Here is a 22,939-nt window from a genome sequence, read left to right on the forward strand (position 1 = left end):
TGCACTATTAATAAATAATAGTTTTCATTTGTTGGGTTCTGGTTATGCCAGACATGCTGCTTTTATATGGGATGTACCTGTACTTCTTCTACTTCTATTTTCACAAAAATCCTCTAGTACTTTCATTATATTCTCCAGATGAAGAACACAAGGCTTGAAAAGGTTGAGTAGTTTGCCAAGTATTATTCAGCCTTGAAGATAGGAGAAATTCATGACTGTTTTATAAAATTTGGGTTGTTCCTACTAAGATTTACTACATCAAATCAAAACAACCACTCCATTTTTTCTGTTTTTGTGTTTAAATCATAAATTAAATTGAACTAAAGAGCTCTATTCAATATTTTGAAAAATTTTCAACTATCTCTGAGATAGCTAAAAACACCCTGAATAGGTTGTCTCCAAAATAGCTTAAACATTGCTGACTGGAATGGTTTGCCAAATCAACTTCATTGTAGAAATGAAAGAACAATATTTTAAGTATCAAACAGTAAATCGATGGCTGAGTAAGGATTCTAATTTTGGATTCTGAGTTTCCCATCTGCTCTTTAATCCCCAAGCTACCTGAGTTCTAAATTTATATGGTATCTGAATCTATATTGGTCTTGGAATAAAAATAAGAAAGGAAAAAGGTGCAGATTTATTGATGTCAGGGATTAGGATCTTAAACTTTTTTTAAACCTCAAGGTATTTTAGTCAGTTTTATTCCTTTTTTGCCTCAAAATATGGATATTTTTCTGCATTCAATTCATTACTATACATCATATATTTTTAATGATAATAATATTCTTTATGGCTTTTTACAAATCCTTAAGAGCCTGACTTGAACATTCAAGATATAATGTAGCTGAAGTTTATGGGTATAATTTGAGCTGAGCGTCCATATAAAAAAGGCTGTAATAATGATTATAAATAATTACATTCAAGGAAGAGAATGATGGCAGATAGAACTGCCACTTCAACTAATAGAAGACAATGGTCAATTCCAACCCTGGTAAGTAGCAATATCAATAACCAATTCAAATCATCATAAAATCCTAGTAAAATGTAAAACATAGACCACTTCTTTTTGAGATATTTCCAAAACTTTTATTAGATTAAAAATGTACTTTTCAAACAGGATTCTTCCCTCCTTTTATTTTTAAAAAATATTTGTTACTTATTTTTAGAAAGAGAGAGAGTGTGTGTGTGTGAGAGAGAGAGCTGGAGGAGGGATAGAGAGAGAGAGGGAGAGAAGCAGACTTCCTATTGAGTAGGGCACCCAATACCGAGCTTGGTCCAATAACCCTGAGATCTTGTCCTGAGTTGAAATCAAGGACCCTGGTGCCCTTGATTCTGCCCTTCTTTTTTTTTTTTTAATTTTTATTTATTTATTTTTTAATTTATGATAGGCACACAGTGAGAGAGAGAGAGAGAGAGAGAGAGAGGGGCAGAGACACAGGCAGAGGGAGAAGCAGGCTCCATGCACCGGGAGCCTGACGTGGGATTCGATCCCGGGTCTCCAGGATCGCGCCCTGGGCCAAAGGCAGGCGCTAAACTGCTGCGCCACCCAGGGATCCCGGTTCTGCCCTTCTTACACTCTTTTCACTGGCTAAAGACAATGGTTTATAAACTGGAGATTTAGAGAATATACATCAAGCACAGTTCCTATAGCAGTAATGCAGCATAAGCAAAGAACCCCAAAACTCATTGGTTTGACATATCAATGATTCATTTCTTGTTCTTTGCTCTGCTGGTCAGCTAATGTGGTTCTGTCTCAGGCTGTGGGCTGAGTTCAAGTCTGCTCCAAAGATCTTTTGTTCCAAGGTCAGTAGTTACCTGAGGCTTTTTCTTCTCATAGAAGATGTCATAATTTCTTTCTTTTTTTTTTTAAGATTTTATTTATTTATTCATAAGAGACAAAGAAAGAAAGAGGCAGAGACAGGAGAGAGGAGAAGCAGGCTCCATGCAGGGATCCTGACATGTGACTTGATCCCGGGTCTCCAGGATCATGCCCTGGGCGGAAAGTGGCAGCACCAAACTGCTGAGCCACCTCGGGCTGCCCAAGATGTCATAATATCAAAGGAGGAAACAGAAACATGTGATGCTTATAGGTGGGAATTGACAGTTTCACCTCCACTCACATATCAGAGAAAGCAAATCACATAGCTGAGCCCAACTTCATTGGCACATTGAAGCATTTGCTATGGTTCATCTCACAGTGAATCATGATAAGGATATGGAGGGATGAAAAATAGAGCAAACAATAAAATCCAGCACATGTAATGACTAAATGAAGCTTTCTGAAGATACAAAGAAAGTAGAGCCATAAAGTTGTTTTTTTTAATTTATTTTTATTTTTATTTATGATAGTCACAGAGAGAGAGAGAGACAGAGACAGAGACAGAGACATAGGCAGAGGGAGAAGCAGGCTCCATGCACCGGGAGCCGATGTGGGATTCGATCCCGGGTCTTCAGGATCGCACCCTGGGCCAAAGGCAGGTGCCAAACTGCTGCACCACCCAGGGATCCCAGAGCCATAAAGTTTATAACTGAATCAGTGCTGTTTCTACCCACATTGGGACTTGACTGCTGTTTACTTAGTTCCCTGAAAATCCTAAGCAAAAAGGGGATAGAAAGGGAGAAGAAAGAAAATGGATATTCAATGAGAAAGCTCCACTTAGTTAAGAGACTTGCATCCATGGCAGCAAAAATGATTTACTGGGATGTCATTATAAGAGGAAAGCATACACATTTATTTAATAGAAGTTTTATGTTAGCTTGGAGCTTTCATGAAGAAATGAAGGCCTGAGGAAATGGTTAAACCTGAGTGGTTTTGTATTAGGTATGATGAAGAGTCATGAAAAAATGTGGTAGGACAGAAAAGAGTATGAGCTTAATGCAGTTCTGGGAGACACTGCAAGGACTGTTCATTCGGATTGCTCTTGGTGTCCTGTGTCTGCAAGGTAAGGATACTCCTTTTCTCTCAGTGTAAGGAGGGTACCTCTCACTTGAGGGTCTGTGACTTGTCAGAAAATCCTTTCTGCACTTGTCATCTCTCCAATTCTTTCAGCCTGAAATATTCTATATGTCAAGGTACCATATTTTGGGATAACTTGTCTGAATGCTGTCTTCTGTGATAAGAATGGGAAGACAGTGGTGCAGGAGTTGGTGATTTAGTCACTTAGCAAATATTTACAAAAATCTCTAGTGTTCCAATTCAGGAAGTATGTTATGTATCAGGAATACAAAGAAGAAGACACAGCTCTTACCTTCAAGTCTCTGAGAGACTGATGGGGGAGTCACACAAGTGAATAGACAATTATTAAGCAACCTTTTAAGTGCAGAGGCAATGATAAACATAAAGTCCTTCAAGAGTGCAATAAAGGTACTAAGACCTCAGAAGGTAGTAGAGACTTCTAGAACCCCCTGACATTATGCCAGAGTCCAGACGGACTTTAAATCATAATATAGGTTTCAATACAAAAATTTAATTGATAGCAGAGGAACAAAGTTTAGAAGTAGTAATAGTGATCAAGGATACTACAGTATTCCAAATTTAAATTGGGGAGAGTGGAAGAAGTAATAGGTCTGAAAAGTTGGGTAACAGGTTGTGGGGTCCAAACCCTTTGCTTCTCAGGAAGAAACTGGAAGTTATGAGTTACCTTCCTAGTGTGTGTTGCTGTGCTGGAGGTGGAGTTTATGGCAAGATTGTATCTCAGCCTTTCCTACCCATTGTGATATGCGTTTAAAAAAATCATTTACTCAGCATTTAGATGTCACTCAGCTAGCTTCTGGATTTTTTCCAGAGGGACTTGTTCTATTTGTAGCTTTGGTATTGGTGTGTCCCTGGGAAGAACTGAATTCACAAGCCTGCTATGGTCACTGTCTTGAACCAGAACTCCTTTTGAAGTCATATTCCTTTTATTTATGTATTAATTATTTATTCCCATTTGTTTGCTTGTTTGTGTGTTTATTTATCTTTTATTCCAGTATAATTAACACACAATGTTACATCAGTGTCAGGCACACAATATAGTGATTCAGCAATTCTTCATGAGAGACACAGAGAGAGAGACAGAGACACAGGCAGAGGGAAAAGCAGGCTCCCTGCAAAGAGCCTAATGTGAGACTTAATCCCAGGACCCCAGGATCATGACCTGAGCCAAAGGCAGATAGATGCTCAACCACTGAGCCACCCAGGCATCCCAGTGATTCAGCAATTCTGTATATTACTCAGTGCTCATCATATGTGTACTCTTTAATCCCCATCATCTATTTCACCCATTCCCCCTGCCCCCATAACCATCAGTTTGTTCTCTATACTTAAGAGTTTTCCTGTTTGTTGGTTTCTTTTTTCTTTGTTTTATTTCCTAAATTCCACATTTGAATGAAATCATAATGGTATTTGTCTTTCTCTGATTGACTTATTGCACTTAGCATTATACCCTCTAGACTCATCTATGTTGTTGCAAATGGCAAGATTTCATTCTTTTTATGGCTCAAGAATATTCCATTGTATAAATACTGCATATTTTTTATCCATTTGTGTATCAGTGGACACTTGGGCTGCTTCCATATGTTGGCTATTATAAGTAATGCTGTAATAAACAAAGGGATGCATGTATTTTTTTGAATTAATATTTTTGTATTCTTTGGTAAAAATACCCAGTAGTGGAATTATTAGATCATATAGTAATTCTACTTTTTTTTTTTTTTTTAGTAATTCTACTTTTAATTATTGGGGGAAGCTCCATCCTGTTTTCTGGGAAAGTTACATTCCCTTTAAATGTTCTCATTTACTGATTGGGAAATATCAGAGAGGGAGAAAGAACATGAGAGACTCCTAACTCTGGGAAATGAACAAGGGGTAGTGGAAGGGGAGGTGAGTGGGAGGATGAGGTGACTGGGTGACGGGCACTGAGAGGGCACTTGATGGGATGAGCACTGGGTGTTATACTATATGTTGGCAAATCGAACTCCAATAAAAAATATCCAAAAAAAAAAAAGTTATCATTTACGACTTTTTAGCCAAGCAACTATCTCATTAAGATACACCCTTCTTCTTCAATATGCTTTGCATATTCTTGAAGAACAAGGGAGCTTGGTGTACTTGCTCTTACCATTTTTCTTTTACACATGAGACTTAGTGGAGTAGTATTGAAATATATTAGAGATAAATGTAAGTGAATATAGTGAAATGGGTGAAAATATATTTTGTCATAGGTCTCTTTTAGAAAAATGAGGAATAATGAAACAAGCAGACATTTCTGAGGCAGAAAGGATTAAAATGAAAGTTAAAAGAGACATTCATTTTTATATGGATGAATGGTGAAAATTATATAAATGGAACTAAAGAAAATAAATGCAATCAATACATAGTATTATAATGTTAGTTTTAACAATCATACTTATCCTATTGACTCAATATATAGATATCTGTTTACTGTTAAGGTCTTAAGAGATTGACTTACACCCATGTTAATTAAGCATGCTATAGACTTGCATGTAATCGTTTCCAGGGGTAACATGAATGTAAAATAAATCAATTTGCAGAATTATTTTATTATAGTTCATGAGCATTTTTTTTTGTGGGACATAGCCTCAAAGATATTCTAAGGAAAATAAGACCTATAAAATAAGTGAAATAAATATAGAAAAGTCTAGTACTTTAAAGAAAATTCAAACACTATATTGGAAACTGAATTGACTGAGAACACATTAAACATATGAAAGAACTGGGCATTAATTAGATGCTGGTATACAGGAGATATTTAATATCTCAACCAGTGATAGACTCTTATTGTATCTTAGCCTTTTATTTTAGTATTGGAGGAAATGTTTCTATATAAGAACAAACAAACCCAAAAATTCCCACTCACCCAACCAATCTTTTTTTTTTTTCACCCAACCAATCTAATAAATAAACAACAACCAAACACACAGCTCTATTGACTTTTTCTGTTTTGTTTTACCATAGGTTTTGAACATGGGAAGTTAAAAGATATTTAGTGAATAAGTAAGAAAAAGAAGGAGTGGTTAAAAAATACAGTGAGGAAATAATGCATGAAAAGAAGGTTTGGTGGAGATAATCTGTCTTGACATGGCCTTAAATATGAGTTTCCTACAAATTGGAAAAAAAAAAAGGTTTTTTTCTGATGGATTTTCAGACCTATGATTTAAAATCTCATTACATTAATATTTAACTATTTTGCTTCACATCTGAGTTGCTTTTACTTCCCTCTGAATTTGGGCTGTTATGGCTTGAGGTTTGAAATATTGTAAATATAAAGCTTTTAGTTCCAAAGTTTTAAGTATGTTCAGAGTGCTTTTTCATTATGGGATAGGTTTATTGGGAATCTTCTAAATGCTTAATCATAGTTCAGGCAGCTTAGGGGATTTTGAAAAAATGAAAAGAAATAAGAAAAATCTGGATAAAGGGGAAACATGGAACTAAAAATGTCAGGACTAAAAAATTAATGAAAGGGGACATTTAATTTCAGATGATTTTGTGCAGATCTAGAATCTTTCCCATATGCAAGTAACAGATATTTTAGTATACGGTATTGTGAACCAGCACAATTTTGACAGCATGGCCCTAGAATTTTGGAATGTCTTGTGCAATCACCTCATTTTATTAATGAGGAAACATGAGAGCCTTTTCAAAGTTGCAGAACTATTAGTGTCAAGGCTCTAGATTCTCAGCCCTGTGCTTTTCTTTTGTCATAAGAATAATATCCTTCCTATCATGAACAGTTGGGTGAGACACCTGACTTGAATATCTCCTTACATTCATCAAATACTCTGTGGGGGCTTTTGGTAAATTACTTCTTATATGAATGCCCTAATGTCCTTATCTGTAAAAATCAACATAAAATTTGCTTTCTAGGGGGTGCCTGGGTGGCTCAGTAGGTTAAGCATCTACCTTTGCTCAGGTCATGGTCCCAGAGTCTGGGGATCCAGCCCCACATCGGGTTCCCTGCTCAGTGGAAAGTCTGTTTCTTTCCCTCTGCCCTTTTCCCTGCTTGTGGCTTCTCTCTCTCTCTCTCTCTCTCTCTCCCTCTCTTTCTCTCTCAAATTAATAAGTAAAATCTTTAAAAATATTTGCTTTCTTAAAAAAGTCTCTAGAAAACATTATGCAGATTAATGAGAAAATGGCTCTGAAACATACTGAATTTCTTGTCTGCAAAATTAAGAGGTTAATTGAACCAGCTTGTGGCAAACATTTGTTCTGGCTCTAAAAGAGACAGACCCACAATTACTGATAAGATGAGAGCCTTTCATCTTCACTTTTCCTTGCTGACTTGAGTTCATCCTTTGAAACTCAGTACTTTAGAGTCAACTTCTTTTAGCTCCTGGTAGTGGGTGGGTACAACTGCTGCATGTCCTCATAGTCACCTGTACCTATTACTAGTATTTTCCTCACTATGTGTATCAGTCTTCCTCCATTTAAATGAGTTCTTTGATGTTGGATGCTATATTTATCTTTGTAAGCCAAATACCTTGCAGAGCATTTGGGACTGAGTAGGATCAAAACAAATATTTATCAGATCAATGAAAAAACATAAGATGTTTTCAGCTTCTGAGTTTGCTGGTGATGATGGGCTAGCACTTGGACATAATGGTCAGTGTGTGTGGGGTTCTAGATTATTAAGGTAAATTGTAAGTGTAGGACTACCTCCCCTACCCTAGAATTAGATTAGATCTAGAATTATCATTTCACCCCCAGCAAAGAAAAATTTCAGTTTAAAATAAATTGTTTATATCTGGTGGAAAATGGAGAATCAGAAAGAAAAGGGGATACATGATCAAAGATAATGGAAGGGGAAAAGAAGGTGAGTTCAAGATAACACTATTTACATGAACTTAATCTGTAATTGTCATTGCAATTAATTTCATGGTAATTATTTGACATCAGAATGTTATTCACATTTTATATAAATGTTATTGAAATATTTTTTATGGCTGTAGTGAAAGCATTTATTCTTGAAGACATATCAATGAAAGATCTGAATAGTGCTTATTTTCATCAGTTTTCTAATAAGCAAAGAAATAAAACATATACTTTTTTGACCTATTTGAATTTCCAGTTATATGTTAGAGTTATATTTAAAATTTAATCAGAAATTAATGCCCAGGGGAGTGAGAAGTTGAAGGAATTAAAAGTAAAAATTATGAAGTTTTAAAAATACTGTTTACTAGAGTTCAATTAAAATAAAGGTGATAAAAGCTAATGTATCATTGAAGATTCAATATAAATTGTAAGAACTTGGTTCTTCGCTGACTATAGATGTAATTTATTAGAAAATAGATCAGACTGTACCACAGAAAAGGAAATTTTCAAGGTATCAGGTAGTAGTTGGATAGGATGATCTTTATTGTCCCTTTCAAACCAGAGATGCTGTAAATGGATGAAAACCCAATAATGTGGAAGGTGCTAATGACACACCATAGTGTCCTCTATTTTTAAAATGAATATTTTAAATGTCAATATGTTATTTGTTTTCAATGCCTCTAACTTTTATCAAAAAAAAATCAATGTTACCATTTCTCATTCAAGCTTCTAATGATAGACTGTGACCTTTTTCTGGGAGGAAAAAAAGGCCAAGTCTGTCTAAATTCCTATTACAAAGAAGTAATGCAAATGAAAGAGGTTCCAATTCCCCAAAGGCTGCTAAATGACACCCTCCAACTCTAACCTGCTGGTCTCCAGAGGGTAATTAAATTGCAGATCAGGAATATATCTGTGATTTATTTTTAGGAGACCAGGCTGGAGAAAATAAAATACACCTGACCTTTAAGTTTTTAGGTTTGTAGGGGAATTATTAGTGACTTTATTGTGACTTTACATTTGCAGTATTTGGTAAGAAATTTCCATCAGTTAACAGTGCTGTTTGCTCTAATGGAAACTTAATGGTAAATTATAGACATGGAATAAGAAACTATACAATAATTGCAACAATAGTTTGCTGCACTAAGTGCAGATATTACGACCCATTTATGAAGAGGTGTCCTTAAAATTTGTAATTGTATGTTGACATTGGCAAATAGCAATATGAAACTGATCAGAATAGAGGAAATCACTTCAAACTTGGCAAATGGGCAAAGGAGAGCTATCCTTAGGTGAACTACTTTCTACCATCTGTTTTTTGTCAACTTTACTAAAAATGTTTATATTGCATACATTGGTGATCTTTTAAAAGAGTTTAAAATGTTTAATATATGAACTTGATATTTTATTCTCCTTTATTCTCCATATTATTGATATTGATATTTTATTCTCCATTTTATTCTCCTTTTTAGAGAGTAGATGAGAAAATATTTGGTTAAGATGCCAGCTGTAGCTCACTGAATATGAGACCTTTATTAGTTTTTCCCTAGGTGTGTGGGAAAATATAAATGTAAATTTGGAGGCAATTTTTTATTTTACTAAATTCATTAAAGTTTTTCTTTATAGGTTACATAGGGGATATGAGGAGGGGGATTATGAAAACAGGTATTTACAATTTAAAGACACATCTTACAGATAGCAGCTTGCAGGACTTCTAAGTGTGAGTGACTACTTTGCAAGTTACAGGATACCAAACCAAATATTGGCTTTGGGGAAGAGAATTTTAATATTTTTTCCAGCAAATCTAAAAATGTTTAGATACATTTAGTGTGAGATAGATTAAAAAACAGCATTTTCCATTTTTAATTTAAGAACAATAGAATTCTGCATATAAAATTCCTTTCGGGGCAGCCGGGTGGCCCAGCGGTTTAGCACTACCTTCGGCCTAGGGTGTGATCCTGGAGACCCTGGATCGAATCCCATAACAGGCTCCCTGCATGGAGTCTGCTTCTCCCTCTGCCTGTGTCTGTGCCTCTCTCTCTCTCTCTGTCTCTCATGAATAAATAAAATAAAATAAAATAAAATAAAATAAAATAAAATAAAATAAAATAAAATTCCTTTCGTGGGAAACTGAGTCCATGAGATAATTGTGTATGGAACATGAAAGAGAGGTGAAAATTAGGAAAAATATCAGTCTTGTTTTTTTGTAAATAATGGGAATGAGTAAGAATTAAAATTTAGTATTTAATTACAGTCATCCCCAACTCCAGCCCAGCTTAATAGACTTGAATATTTCTGACCTGATCTGAGCATCAGGAGGAAAGAGTACATTATGGAAAATGGTGACTCTGGGCTGCTCCTAATTTAACATCCAAGTGTTCTTGATAGGAGAAAATTGAAATTGTCAGAATTGTAATAGAAATGCAAAAAAAAAAAAAGGGGGGGGGTGCCTAGGTAGCTCAGTTGGTTAAGCATCTGCCTTCAGCTCAGGTCATGATCCCAGGGGTCCTGGGATCAAGCCCTGTGTCAGGATCCCTGCTCAGTGGAGAGTCTGCTTCTCTTTTTTCCTCTGTCCCTCACCTCTGCTCTCTCTCTCTCTAAAATAAATAAATAAAATCTTCAAAAGAAAATAAATGCAAAAATATAAACAATAAAAGCTATGTAAATTGTGAAACATACTCCACAGCTCAATTTAATCTGTGGTAGGGTAACAATTACAAATTTTCCATCTAGCTAATAATCTACCTCTATCATGTTAAATCCTCTCTGCCTTTTCCTTCCTTTGAAATTATATTTGTTCATGCTTACATCTATGTTCTAAGTGGGAATGTCCAAATTAAGCTACAGCAATTGCTGATGCTACTTCAGCTCCCACAAAGGAATTTAGCACTTCCTATGTGGTAAGTCTGAACTAAAGAAAGCCTTTATAAAAATTTAAGTTCTTTGAGTCTCTCAAAACTCCTGTGAAGTCAGTAGCTTCATTAGCTTTCTTAGATGAATGAGGAAACAGAGGCTTAGAAGGGTTTGAGGCAGACAGTTCAGCTCTTAACCCATGCCTGGCTGTCATGAAAAAAACTCTAACATTATCTGTGCTCTCCTCTTCCCAGGTTTAACCCGTAATGTATGTAGTCTATTAATTATTAATTAAACAACTATTTGCATGTGCACTATTGAATGCTAATTTGGGAGACCCCCAAAATGGGTAATATCCAGACTCTACCATAAAGAGGGGAAATTAAGGGATAGGCATATAACTTAAGAACAAAGTTATTGTTATTATTTATTGTCTCTTATTGAGCAAGACTTTGTTGATATGACATCCAGACTGCCTTATTTTTTTCTGGCAGATGTTCTGCTTTAAGCTGCTTATGCCTTCCTAGCTTGACTTTTTTTTTTTTCACTTATGGCTCCAGAATTGCATTGAGATTCATTTATTTATTAGGAGTTTTAGGAGACTAATAAATAATTCTCCTTTTCCCCCCACCTGTGTTTAGAACCAACTGATATGGACACAGGAGTCCAATAAATGGAGATAAAATGTTTTATAACATCTATATAGTTATATGGAGATTGTGGTTGAGGTCAGCCAAATGAGTATTTGAATACACCCACACCCTTAATGAAACAGGCAGCTCTTGGAAGCCACAGCCCAAAGAGCCAGGCCCCTGCTACTGCATAGGATGGAGAAGACCATACATATTATCTCATCCAATCACACAGATTATGAAGAAAAGAGAATGAGACAGGAAAAGAGCTGAACATGGCTGGTTTATTCTAACACCCACCCAATTAGAGGGACTAGAGTGAGGGGTGGTGGAAAGAGGCTAGGAATGTCATCTAGTGGAGGTCTTGAGGCATAGACACATGAAAAGCAAGAGACAGAGGTTCCCTCTAATACATACGACTGGATTGGAAAATGTGGCTAAAAGATCCCAATCAGGGCAGCCCAGGTGGCTCAGTGGTTTAGCATGGCCTTTGGCCTGGAGTGTGATCCTGGAGGCCTGGGATTGAGTCCCATGTCGGGCTCCCTGCATGGAGCCTGCTTCTCCCTCTGCCTGTGTCTCTGCTTCTCTCTCTCTCTTTCTGTGTCTCTCATGAATAAATAAAAAAATCTTAAAAAAAAAAAAAAAAAAAAAAGATCTCAGGGATCCCTGGGTGGCTCAGTGGTTTAGCGCCTGCCTTTGGCCCAGGGCTTGATCCTGGAGTCCAGGGATCGAGTTCCACGTCGGGCTCCCAGCATGGAGCCTGCTTCTCCCTCCTCCTGTGTCTCTGCCTCTCTCTCTCTTTCTCTATGTCTATCATAAAAAGTAAATAAATAAATCTTAAAAAGAAATCAAATAAAAAGCCATAATGAGAAATAGACAATTCTAATATAGGGAAGTTATGTATTGTTTTCTCTTTTTTTCCAGATTTATTGAGGTATAATTGACAAAATTAGAAGATACTTAAAGTATATAGTGTGATGATTTAATTTGTATATACATTATGAAAGGGTTTCTTTCATTGAATTAATTAAAATACATCCATCCCCTTACATGTTTACTTTTTTTTTTTTTTTTTGGTGAGAACATTTAGGTTCTACTCTCTTAGCAAATTTCAGTTATACAATATAGTGTTACCAATTACAGTCACCATGTTATATATTAAGTTCTCAGACCTTATTCACCTTATAAGTGAAAGAAAGTTTATACATCTTACCAGCCTTTCCCTGTCTCTGGCAACCAGTTTTCTATTCTCTGTTTCTATGAATTCACCTTTTTTGTCTGTTTATTTGTTTTGGGTTCTACATATTAGTGATGCTGTGTGGTGTGTGTCTTTGTCTGGCTTACTTCACTTAGCACAATGCCTTCCAGGTTCATCCATGTTGTCACAAATGACACGATTTCTTTCTTTTTAAAGGCTAAATGTTATTCCATCATGTCTATATATGCCACACTCTCCTATTCACTGCAGCATTATTCACAATAACCAAGGTAAGGAAACAACCTTTCCATTTGTTGATGGACACTTAGGCTGTTTCCATACCTTGGTTATTATGAATAACATTGTAGTGAACATGGGGGTACAGACATCTTTTTGAGATAATGATTTTGTTTCATTTGGATATATGTCTAGAAGTATGATTGCTAGATCCATATGGTAGTTCATTTTTCAATATCTGAGGAACCCTGATACTATTTACCATAGTGGCTGGACCAGTTTACATTCTAGGGAGGTTTTATAATACAGGTCCAAGTGTGTGGAATATGCCAGAGATAGATTCCCAGAGGAGATGACACTAATTGACTCTTGAGGAAGGAAGATGAGTTTGCTGGAGAAACAGCAACTAGGCAGTGCAATAATGCTCTGGCATAGAAATAGCATACATACAGATTCTGAGGCTGTATGTATTTGGATAATTACAACTGCTTAGATGTTGTCTGAGTGTAATAACTTTAAAAGATGAGGGAATATGTCAGAATATGTGGCTGGATGGTAAACAAAGTTGGCTGACTTCCTATTCCCTGCTTTTGAGTCTGTATTTGGGGTCTTTAGGTGACTTTTACTGAAGCTCTGACCATTGGCATGACATTATGCAACCTGTTGAGAGATTCTCAAGGTACTCAGCTGTAAGTGTAGGTGGACTTTTTTCTCTCTTTTCTTCATTCATCTCAGCCTCACAATTCTTGAGATCATATTATCCCCACTTTGTACTTCCAGGAAAGTCAGAAGCAATTCTAAAGAAATGTTGAAAACAGGAAGCAATTTATAGTTTAAAACTATTAGTTTTTCCTAATTTAGACTGAGTTTTTACATTTTTAGGGTTAGAAAATTCCATTGTTTTGACAGGCAAGAGTGATCTCAAACCATGGGTCCAGATGGCTGATTTACCGCAAATGCTGCATTGATAAATTCACCACTAGGTGGACTCAAATACCACAGCCTTTTTGATTCCAAGACAGGCTGATCTCTGAGAATAGGGTGATCGCTTACTTTATCCCTTGAGCATGCTCATAGAATATTATCCCGCTCTAGGAGTTTATCCATCATGGAGTCTGTCAGATAGTTTGGTGTGCTCAGCATTTCAAATTTATATGAACTGAAAGCATTGAAAGGTTTGGAGGATAAATCCACATTTCTTACTTTTCTTTAGCATTTTGAAATCCTTTGCCGGAACAGCTAAAAGTTACATTTACCACTTGGATTCATTATGCTGACTTTTTCATAAGGAATTATTCTTTTTTGATAGTAGTGTGCAATAGCTTTTAAGATGTCTCCTATACATTAGTTCATTTATCTTGACAGCAAATCAATAAGATAGAGCAATAGTTGTTTTCTCCATTTTACAGAAGTGGAAACTGACGTTAGAGAAGTTAATATGTTATCTCTTAGACTAGTGCTGATCCAAAGAAATCTAATGCAAACCACATATGTAGCTGTAAATATTTTGATTGCTACATTAAACAAAATAAAATGAAACAAATGAAATTATTTTTAGTAATATATTTTATTCAACCCAATGTGTCCAACTGTTATCATCTCTGCATGTAATTAAGACTTGCTAAATGAAAATTTTATATTGTATTTTTCTTTCGAAGTCTTTGAAATCCACTGTGTAATTTATACTTAAAGCAGGTTTTAATTCAGACTAGCCACATTTCAGGTGCTTACTAGCTGTAAGAGGCTAGTGGCTACCATATTGGACAGTACAGATTTAAATAAAAAGTATACTGCTACATTTTCTACTATGTATTATATAGACCTACTACTAGTTTGCATGATGGAGTGGGATTATATTTTCAAGAGTTATGATAAATCTAAATAACTTTATTTACAAACTTTTTTCTTGTTTTCCTTGAAAATATTATATTTATCTTTGTATCACTTGATAATTTCCACAAATGTGATCTATGGGCCTTGTAGAGGAATTGAGCAGAAACCCATAGATAATGAACAAAGAACTCTAATCAGGGGATCCCTGGGTGGCGCAGCGATTTGGCGCCTGCCTTTGGCCCAGGGTGCGATCCTGGAGACCTGGGATTGAATCCCACATCGGGCTCCCAGTGCATGGAGCCTGCTTCTCCCTCTGCCTGTGTCTCTGCCTCTCTCTCTCTCTCTCTCTCTGTGACTATCATAAATAAATAAAAATTAAAAAAAAAGAACTCTAATCAGTACTCCTTGAGCAGCCAGTTAGTAATGAATAAATTTACCTTTGTATGTTAGTAATGAAGGAGCCTACCCAATGGCCTCAAATTTGTGTGAAAATGCTTAGGTAAATGGATTTGCATAAGGAAAACTTTCTAAATGAAATTAAGAATTTACATCTAGTCCTTTTCTGGCATCTTTCTTTGCTTTGGCCCTACTATTTTCAGTTTGTGTAGGCCAAAATTTCATTTCTATTGATTGTTTAGTGTGGGTGGAATAGGTTGGCAGACATTTTTATTGACTAAATGAAAGCTATGCCTTTATGAGATTCGTCATCTGTTTTCCTGAAATAGCAACTCTACATTTTCCAGGTAGCTAAAAGGAAAAATCTCAGCCACTCTAGACAACTGCCTCAGAATTTTATTTCTATAGTGGTTCAAAGATGTAAATCTTAGATTTTCAAACATATAAGCATACATGTATATTTGATTCTCGGGGGGCTCCATTCCTCCCCATCAGAAAACTGAAACTAAAACCAAAATAAAACAAATAAACCCCAAATACTTTTGTTGAAAAGAACTTCCAGAGAGAGCATTTGGAAATTCCAGATACTACGAGAGCCACTTGTTTTCCAGTCCTTCCAGACTAAGCACTGAACTCTACTTTCTCCTAGTGTTTACTCTATAAAGCTGGCCTTTTGTGCTATTGTCAACCATCTGTAGTCACTTGCTTAAACTGACCCATTTCTTGAAGTCTCTAATTCCCCTAATTAAACATTTTCTTCTCTTGAGTTCCCATAATACTTTTATGTTTCTACTATAAAAAATAATTACCTTGTCTTCTAAGTTATATTAGGTTGATCCAAATGTGATTGCTGTTTTTGTAGATAAAAATTTTCATCTTAATATGCTTTAAACTACTAGAATTAACATAGAATTCTGAACACACACTCATATACATCTATGAGGCAGAATCTGGCTCAAATTAACTTCTGACTATCCCATAGCATCTTGGCTATAGTTGCCCTTCAATAAGGATTTGTTGATTTGAACTGAATTAAATAAAAATGGAATGCATGTTGGGGAAATAGAATCCTATAAATCACCTCTTTTCTCCATAAAACCCATCGGTTGCACGTGCCTTGCATGTTTTGATTGCAAAGAAATTGAGAGACTTCAACCTGACACTCTGATATCTTGATTTAAGTAGAGAATGTCAAAGGAATTAGAAGTAAACAAATTCCAGAATTTAGATAATGCTAGTTGTAAGCAGGGAAGTGATTGTATTGCCAATAAGTGGGTTGTACGTACATGTGCCATATTTAGGTTTATTTTTTAATAGATCCAATTTGAGGTGAAATCTTTAACAAATTGAGAATAAGACAAGCTCTTCATAGTGCCAAAAACAATTGGTCTGAATGATATGGCAGATTGAACTGACAGTGGACAAGTTTTTATTTGTTCAAGAGTGATAAAGATACAAAAAAAAAACCATGTGTTATTTTCATATTTGATTTTTATAGACATTTAATGAAATCATGATTACAAAGCCAGTCAGTTTCAAAATCAATAAACTATTCTTTGAATTTGCTGATTTTCCTGTGTACACCTGTTCAGCAGGTGTGACAGGATTATGACAATGGTATTTCTTTACATATCTGTGCCAAAGACAATTGCATTAGGAATTCATAAGGAGGAAGCATCTGTGGATTTGATATATCTGACATGAATTTTTTATATGAAGCAATCTAGTCAGTTTGAAATTCAGGTCTCTGAATTCTCAATTAGACCTTGGTTTCAAAGTGTGGCTAGATAGAATATGAGTCAAATTGTGTAAGATAAAGTTCATACTTTGTCTTGGACCACTATGTATCACTTTATGCGGCCATGGAAAGACTATTGCAATAGATGTCAAGAATGTGCTCTGGATATGCTGCTCAAATTTTCCTTTAGAAATGAAGAACCTGAGACACCTGGGTGGTTCAGCATTTAAGAATCTGCCTTTGGCTCAGGGCATGATCCTGGAGTCCCAGGATTGAGTCCCACATCGGGCTCCCTGAATGGAACCTGCTTCTCCCTCTGCCTCTCTGTGTCTCTCATGGATAAATAAAAAAAAAAATCTTAAAAAAAAAAAAAAAAGAGAAATGAAGAACCTATTCCCTGGCTGCTGAAAGTGGTACCAACAGATGCCCCTCAGTTCTCAGATTTTGGGGAAGTGTCCTGACAGAGATCTACATTGTCCAAGGTCATGTCCCTTCCCGGAGAAGCCTGCATCCTATGAGTGTCAATGCAGAGGTATAAAGTTCTGTACTTCTCATTCCAGTTCAGGACAAGAAAGGTCATTTAAACTTCAGAGTCCCTGGGCAGAGGTGGGGGGTGTCATCTGAGTTGACTTTGGATTTGTTGAAGCGAAGTTCTGCTTTGCCCAATCCTGCTTCATTCCCTCTTCTTCCTTTATGCAAGGACTTGGTATCAAGGATTTTTCCAACAGATTTCTTGTATGCTCATATCTGTCTCAGAGTCTATTTTTGTGGAGCCCAATTTATGACAATATTAAATTAGGAGAGAAGAGAGATGTTCTGAACTGTTAGACACTTAAATAAGACTTCAGACTAAAGAAAAATTGCAAATTACCTATTCCTTAAACATAGTATTGATGAAGAGACCCAGATGCCATCAGCCACTTGCCCATAGTTGCTGCTACCACATCAGGGACTTGACCTTACAGGGTCCGGTCTTACCATTTTGGCTGCAGAGTTGATAGGAGAGAGGTTCCGCCTCCTGCCCTTTGTGTTTCTGTTTAGCTGGTTGTAGTCCAAGGTTATTTATATATCTGATCTATAATTGCTATGGCAAATCAGCTCAATTGAGTGATTTAATAGATCCAAAAAATTCTTCAGAGGCAATGTCTAAATTTGAGTTTGAGGATATCCTGAAATATTCTGACTTGGGCAGGAGTGGTTGGTGTTTGCTCTGGTCTCTGGAGTTAATTGCAAACAACTTGAAATCCCAGTCATTCTAGAGGGTTTTGTGAGGAATGTCTGAATAGAATCAGAATAATACTAGGACCATTTCATGTAGGTTGGAGTCTTCTGAGTCCATCACTGGAGAGATCCAGTTCCCTGGGCTTGCTTTCATATAGTTTGCTTCAAGATAGTATAAAACTGACTGGACTACTGAAGGGTATTTTTTTTTTCCTTTTTGCCCCGGCATTTATTTGAATGACCTCCAAATGACATAATGCAAATGATTCAGGGCTAGTTTTGTTTTCAATACTACCATTCTGTGTGAAAATGCACCTATCAGAGACTGTCTCCCATGTTGAGCTCCCCTCTCTTTTTCTTTCTCTCTTCTATGTTTTAACTTGAGTCTTTTATAATTGTATTGGAAGATTATTATTAGTTGTTGCTTTAAGAATTAGCCCAATTATCCTCTTGTGAGAAATTTAAGAGAATAGTCAAGCCTATCCTAAGTAGACCTGATATTCAGTTGCCATTGAAAGTTTCACCAAGCTGGTAAGAAGAAACTGAGAATGCTGAGCTCACAAAGCAGATGTGGGGACTTGGAAAAGTATGGAGAAACATAATGTTCTCTTTACATTTTTTTTAGGTGTTATGCTTAGAAAGGGAAAACAAATCCATTTTTTCTGTGTTCCTCAAGAGAGCAGAAATAGGATTAGTGGCTAGAAATTAGAGGAAGACAGAGGAAGCATTTTCTAAAAAATTTTGTCTCGAATTGGTCTGTCTTACTAGGTAATGAGTGCAATCTGGTTAAAGTATTCAAGGATAATTGAGGTATGTACTTGAGATATTTTCTCTTGGGTGGAGAACTGGATGGGAACTTGGATCAGTATATTGGTGCTCCCCAATGATATCTTCTGATATCTACACCCTGTGCTATCCTCTTGCATAGTAATGCTTAACTTAGCCACATGGCTTCTTCTTGCCATTGGGAAAATTGGCAAACATGATTCAAGCGGAGGCTTATTGAGTGTTTTTACATTGGAGCTTATAATTTAGGAACATTCCTTCTTGGGAGCAAGGCGTTGTGCCCTAAAGAAGTTTGGGCTGGAAAGCTCAAGTATGAGAGGCTATTGGAGGGAGATGAAACTCCTAGTTGAGTACAGCAATATGAGTGATTACATACTGCAGAGAGCAGAAAAAGCAAGCTTAGAATCATGAGATATAATATATTTTTAACCTAAGCCACTAAATTTTGGGGTGGTTTATTATGCAGGAGTATATAATGGAAATACTGAATATATTATATTATCTCTGGGACCTTTCCCAATTCTTATGCTCTCCAACAAATTGTAAATAGTGGGAGGAAGAATTTGAAAAAGCATATGGTATGAGCTACCCTCTGAGATACTGTGGTTCATTCCTTCGCCTTGAGGAAATGTACATTTAAACTATCTCTACTTTGTGACAATCTGACAAGTACATAAATACCTCCCACAAAAGGAACACCTCATCCATCCTCCTCTGCTGATTAATCCTGATTGTCTGGCAGATTGTGTGGATACGGGGATGGTATTCTGGCTTCAAGTTGAGATGAGAATTAAGATAGCAAAATCTCCCTCAAATTGTCACATTTCTGAAACTTCAACAGATGTTGAATATAGTTTAATCAACATTGATTGATTCTACACACTGTTTTCTCTTCTATTAAATGAGGTTTAATAGAAGTCAGTTAGTGGGAGAAAGGAAAAGTTAAGCAGACTATAAATCAATGTGTCCATTTTAAAATTAATTAGATAGGATTTTATATTTGCCTTACTATTTTCCTTAGTAACTATCATTTGCTTTCTTTTCAGGAAATTCTTGCTAATCAAAGCTTATTTTTTGTCCTTTCCACTAGAGTTCCAAACCAGCAGTATAAGTGGGAAGATAAAGATCTTCCTTGATGTGTTTGATTTATTTTGAATGTTGGCAAATTAACAGATTAGAGCAGCAGTTTGATTTTAGCTTAGGCTTTAGGAAATTTTTTATGATGTCAATATAGAAAACCATGATAAGGGTAGATCAACACATTGTAGTTTTCTTATATATTGTATCTTCATTTATTTACTTTTGGGCATAGTGAGAAGATATGTTATTTTTTCTGTTGTTTGCTTAATTTGGGTGATTAGTACTTTCTCTAGTGTGGTCAGCCCGTGTTTTGGGGTTCCTTAAAAGTTCTGCTATAAACTGATGTTAGAAATACTGCTGTGAGTAGTATCTGTGTTCAGTTAATCACTGCTGGTGTAGTCGAGGTGCCAAGTTTGGCCCCATGAAAAGGCCAGTGTCTGCTAGTTCCTGACTTTCAAATGGGTCATAACCGTAATCTTACCTCACAAGTGGAACATCTGCCATCACAAAGGAAACAGGATGAGGGACCAAGGCTATGTCGATCATAGTCATCACTCCTGGAAAAATACCTAAACATGGAGGCCTGTTTCAGATTTGAAGCATACCCCATGAGATAAACTAAAGCAACATGTTATAGCTTATCTTACAGAGGAAATGTGAAGGGGAGACTGAAATGATAACAAGAGGAAGCTTGTTCCTTTTCTCACAATTTAGAGGAGGACAGTGATGACATTGTCCCATGCACTCAATATCGGCATCAAGACTCTGAGGGGTCACTAATATAGTGCAAAGGCAGGGATGTTAGCCAAACTGGGAGGCTAGGAGCCCCTTTGTGTTGAAACTTGGTCTCTTCTAGGAGAGAAGGCTTGAATGCCAACCTCCAAGCTTGCCTGGTGCTTGAGCTCCATTCTACAGCAGCCTAGCATTGTTTGGACATTCGTACACAATCATTCAAGGGTCATGTAAAACTACATTTCCTGTGGTGTGTCTATTCTTTCATAAGCTTACCTTCTGCAAAAGTGAGAACACCATTACCCATAACAAGATAATATGGTCCCCATATTCTTTCCTCCAAACCCTTTCCAGCTGACAAAGAGTGTGACTTGGTTTGCTTACCTATTCCTAGGGTAAGGAGTGAAAAAGTGTGGGACTTTGTGTGTATGTGTATGTGTATGTGTATGTGTGTTTAGGAGGTAGGGAAATTGAAGGGACAATAGCTATTTTTATTCATTATAAAGCTAGTCAAAGTTTGCACATTTCTAAAAGAAATGTCAGATGTCAGATTCTTTACTGTCATGTATCTTTAAAGTCCAGCTTATCTTTGTCTGAAGGGAAAATGTGTTATTTTAATTGCATTGTTCACACTAAAGGAATATGAAAAATAGCTTGAAAAGAATAAAACAGCTAATAGTTATGAATGTTTACTGTGTTAGAGACACTCTACTTTTATTAACTAATTTATTCTTGTTACAAACCTTCAAGGTCCTGTTATTGTCAATATTAACAGCTTAGGAAACAGAGGTGTAGAAAAATTAATGGAGCTGGTCCAAGGACATTGTGGCATACTAAAGATGTCCACAAATTCTTCAACACTCTCCCACTGAGACAAGTTACCTCCCTGTGAAACTCATGGGCTCTGTGTCTGGTTTCACTAATATGATATGGCAAGAGTAACACTTTGCCATTGGGTCCAGGCCTTAAGGATTTGGCAGCTTCCACTTCTTGTCCCTTGGAGCACTTGCTCATGGAGTCCTGAGACACATGTAAAAGTCTGATGACCTTGAGGTCATCATGCTGAAAGCAGCTAAAGGGAGCCAAGTGGAAGGCCCATGTATAGAAGGGTTGATGCTTAGTGAGCCCCCAGTTTTCATGGCTGTAGCTCCCAGCTGTTCAAGCCATCACCTTGAAGCCACAGCCTTCATGCACACAGATGCTCATTTTCTGCTGTGCCGTCAGAATTCCTGACTCACAGATTCATGAGTAAAATAAATGATTGTTATTATTTTAAACCACAGAGTGTTGGGGTCATTTGTTACATAGCAGCAAATAAGGAGAACAGTCAGACAGCTATTCTCTATACAACCCAAGTAGATTTAACCCAAGTGACCTGGCTCCAGAGTGCACGTGCTTGACAAGTATTCTACACAACGTATGTGTTGTGCTATTTTAGTTCAAACAGCAACACACTGCATGTACTTTTTCTTTAGCCTGCTTTATTCTCCTTCAAAACCCTACCACCACCTGACATCTTACCTCCTATGTTCATGCTTGTTTAATGTCCATTACCCTCCCCCCTCCCCATTTGAATAGATGACACAAAGGTTTTCCTGAGCTGTTGACTGCTATATACCTAGCACTTAGAATAGTGCCAGGCACAGAGTAGACACTAAATATATATTTTTTTAATTATAAGGATTTTTAATTTCCAAGTCTTTTGAGGAAGCCAAATTAAGCAGTACAAATTGGAAGATCTAATTAATAATTTAACAACAAGCAAAAGTAATTTTGTTACATAAATTAACCCATTTATTATCAGCTAGCAGTGTTTCAAATGGTCTACTGGTCTTCCAATTCCTTCAGTCTTCTGATGGCAGACTTTACTGTGATGGCAGAAATGGTGTTGTAGGTCCATGCAACTACAGTTTTCATACAAAAGCCACAATGCCAGATGCCCAGAGCTCGTCTTTTCATCTTGATTTTGCCACAGAAGGAGCAAGTGTACTTAGCATGCTGGCTTATTTTAATCTTCTTCACCATTTTCCTGAGGGAGGCACCATAATGGGTCTATATTTATCCACAGATTCTGACCTTCTTGATGCATTTAGCCATGTCACCACAAGCTAGGTCTGAGCCCAGAGAGTGACACTAAATATTTTTGACTGAATGAATAAATGATAGAGATGTTTCATTTCATTTCATTTTATTTTTAAAGATTTTATTTATGTGAGACAGAGAGCAAGTGAGAGAGCACAAGCAGGGGGAGGGACGGGGAAAAGGGAGAAGCAGGTTCCCCTCTGAGCAGGGAGCCCCACAAGGGACTTAATCCCAGGACCCTGAGATCATTACCTGAGCTGAAGGCAGATGCTTAACCGACTGAGCCACCCAGGTGCCCAGAAATGTTTCATTTTAAAGTGAGTAAAATGGGAAATGCTTTTTGC

The 22,939-nt window shown here is 36.7% G+C and overlaps 1 pseudogene; it reads right to left on the minus strand.

Moving 5' to 3' along the window:
- Positions 1–22,337: 22,337 nt before the first annotated feature.
- LOC140634645 (large ribosomal subunit protein eL43-like) lies at positions 22,338–22,610 on the minus strand (annotated as a pseudogene).
- Between the last annotated feature and the right edge of the window lie 329 nt (positions 22,611–22,939).

The sequence above is a fragment of the Canis lupus genome, chromosome 6, assembly GCF_048164855.1.
Source record: "Canis lupus baileyi chromosome 6, mCanLup2.hap1, whole genome shotgun sequence".
Classification (NCBI taxonomy): Eukaryota; Metazoa; Chordata; class Mammalia; order Carnivora; family Canidae; genus Canis; species Canis lupus.